The sequence below is a fragment of the Pteropus vampyrus genome, unplaced genomic scaffold (genome assembly GCF_000151845.1).
Source record: "Pteropus vampyrus isolate Shadow unplaced genomic scaffold, Pvam_2.0 Scaffold6, whole genome shotgun sequence".
Taxonomy (NCBI): domain Eukaryota; kingdom Metazoa; phylum Chordata; class Mammalia; order Chiroptera; family Pteropodidae; genus Pteropus; species Pteropus vampyrus.
Window position 1 is genome coordinate 7,367,841 of NW_011888787.1, and position 3,339 is coordinate 7,371,179.

Here is a 3,339-nt window from a genome sequence, read left to right on the forward strand (position 1 = left end):
TTTAACTTTTACCCTTCGAAATAACATAGGCTGAAAATATTAATAAGTTCAAAGAAATAGAAATTTTAAATGTGTATCTGTCCCTCACCTTAATTCTGAAATAATGGCAGACAACTGTATTCCTAAAATATGCTTTGCCTCCACTGTCAGATACAGTTGATTGGATGAAAATATAAAGCATTCCTCTTTAATTTAATTAACATTTTTGTGTTGAATGTTTATCTTTAAGAATAAGAGGTTTTTCATAGATAAATTAGTAGATACTATGAACTGATAGTGAAAATCTATTTCATTTTTGTCCAAGGTACACAGTAAGACTATATTTCCCAGTCTCCCTTTCAAATAAGTGTAGGCATGAGATTGAATTTTAGCCAGTAAAATAGAAATGAAATGTATATTTATTTTCATATTAAGGTTTTGAAAAACAGAAATGTTCTTTCCCAATTTTTTCTCCTTACACTAATTAGATATTGATTGGATAAAAACAAGATTTTAAGAGATGGCAGAATCACATGGTAGAAGGAGCCTGCAGTAGTCCACTATTAACCAGATTTTAGAAAATCAAACTAGAGGTCTAATATAATTTAGGAACTTTGTTTTTATCCATCGCAGTTATTGAGATTGTATTGTATACTTCTAGGATAATGTCATAATTTGTAAATGTTTGATGGATTTATGAAACAGAAAGACAGCATTTCTTATATCTTCTGCAGTGTCCTGTACAGACTCACTGTGAAGTGAAGTTCAGTAAATATTGGCTTATTAGTATCTTTGTAAATCCATGGTGTACATCTTGCCTCTTTTAACCAGTTGGAGTGCTAGTCTTATAAAGAATGTTCTTTTTAACATAAAAATAGATATAGATAAAAAGATAAAAATATAACACAGACCTAGAACAAAGGAAGGATCTTTCTGAGGCATTGAGTCTTAACAGTGTAAGCAACTCTTTCCTCCAAAAGCATGGTAATTTGAAAGAGTCTACCTGAGAGTTCACCCACTTAGAAAGGCTGTGTAGACCGCAAAGAGGATGCCTCAGAAATTCTAAAATATGCTGTTGGATTGTAGTGCAGAGAGAAATCTCCCCTATCTGGGAAGCGGCAGCTCAACTGAAAAGCACAAAGATTTCACTAAAATCACACCAATGCTCAAATCCTAATCCCTGCTAAAAGAAAACTTTATTCACTTACAATATTTGAAGAAAGTGGTAAAGTGAATCAAACCAAAGTAGCAACATTACCTCAGCTACAGATCTGATTAACTCAGCCTTCTACTCTAGGAGTCTGACAAAGGAACAGGCATGTATTTTTCTGTAGGTAAATTATTTCCATACCTACTCTTCTTTTGTACAAAATATCCAGCATGCAGTAAGAAGTTATAAGACATGCAAAGTAGCAGAAAACTTTGATCCAGAGAGCAAACAGTCAATAGAAGCAAACTCAGAGATTTCTCAGATATTGCAATCATCAAGTTAGATAACTGTGATAAAAATGCTGAAGGAGCTAGTAAAAAGTGTGAAAAACAGGCATGAAAAGAATGAAACTTTCAGCGGAGATACATAAATGTTGAAAAAAGAGAAAATTTTAGAATTGAATATGATATGACTACACATAGAAGAAAAGATCATTAAACAGGACATTTGAAAGTATGAAAAATAAAAGCGAAAAGAAAAAAGTGAAACAAAAGAATAGAGTACATATGTTTTGAAGGAAAAGCAAGTGGCCTTATATATGTTGTAATGAGTTTCAGAAAGAGAAGATAAAGAGAATGGTGCAGAAGAAATGTTTGAAGAGATATTGACTGAGAACTTTTTCAAAACTGATGGAAACTAACAGAGAAAATCAACAAAATCAAAAGTGAGTTTTCGGAAATGTTCAAAATTGATAAAACACCTAGCAAGACTAATTTATGGAATTGAATAGTATTTCCCCAAAAAGTCATGGCCATCCAGAACTCCAGAATGTGACCTTGTTTGTAAATAGGTTATTTGCATATCTAATTAGTTATGAAATCTTACTAGATCAGGATAAGCCCTAAATCCAGCAACTGGTGTCCTTAGAAGAAGGCAACATAGAGATACGGAAATAGAAGGCCAAGTGAAGACAGAGGCAGAGACTGGAGTAATGTAGCCTCAAGTCAAAGATTGCCAGCAACCAGAAACTAGAAAGAGACAAGGAAGAATTCTCTCCCACAGCCTATAGAGGGAGCCTTGATTTTGGATTTCTGTTCTCCAGAAATGAGAGAATAACTATCTGTTGTTTCAAGCTACACAATTTAATTAAAGATAATAACGTCATGGACAACTTTATGTCAAAAATTCAACAATTCAGATGAAATAGATAAATGTCCTTTGAAACATAACTTCTCAAAACTGATATAAGAAGAAAAGATCTAAAAAGAACTTCATATTTATTAAAGTTTTGAATTTGTAATCACAGATCTTTCCAAAAAGAAAACTCTAAGCCCTGATTATTTCACAGATGAATTCTATCAAATATTCTACACAAACTCTCAAGAAATAGAAAAAAGAACTTATCAATTTGTTTTTGTGAGGCCAGCATAACCCCAGTAACAAAACCTGACAAATATAAGAAAGGAAAAAGGTTCATGTCTCTCATGAATACAGATGCAAAAATACTTAACAGTAGGAAATAAAGCTTAGCAATGAAAATAAATGATATAGCATGACCAAGTGGAGTTTATCCCAGCAATATAATTCACTTTAACATAAAGGAGAAAAATCAGAAACGAAAAAGTTGACAAAATTGAACACTCATGATAAAAATTCCCAGCAAACCAGAAACAGAAGAGAATTCCACCGCTGGATAAAACATATTTATAAAGATCTAACAGCTGATCTCATACTTAATGGTTTAATATTAAATCCCTTCCACTTAGGATTGGAAATAAGGCAGATATCCTTGCCTACTATTCAACATTGCAATAGAATTCCTAGTCAGTACATTAAGGCAACAGGAAACAGTAAGAAAAAATGGAAAGTGCGTATTTACAAAAATCCTATGAAAAATTTTAAACTAGTTTTGGGCAATAAGTGAATTTAAAAAGGTCACAACAGAAGTTCAGTAATGGTGATGAACTGCAATTCTATATTAATGAGCATTTTAAAACAAGTATATAATACTCTCTACCATAGCATGAAACAGTCTTATACCTAGAAACAACTCTAATGACATATGTGTAAGCCCTATAAACTGAAAGCTAAAAAAGTGCCGTTGAGAATTTTAAAATACCTAAATACAGTTATGTGCTGCTTAACCATGCTTTGATCAATAATAGACTACATATATGATGGTCCCATAAGATTATAATGGTGCTGAAAAT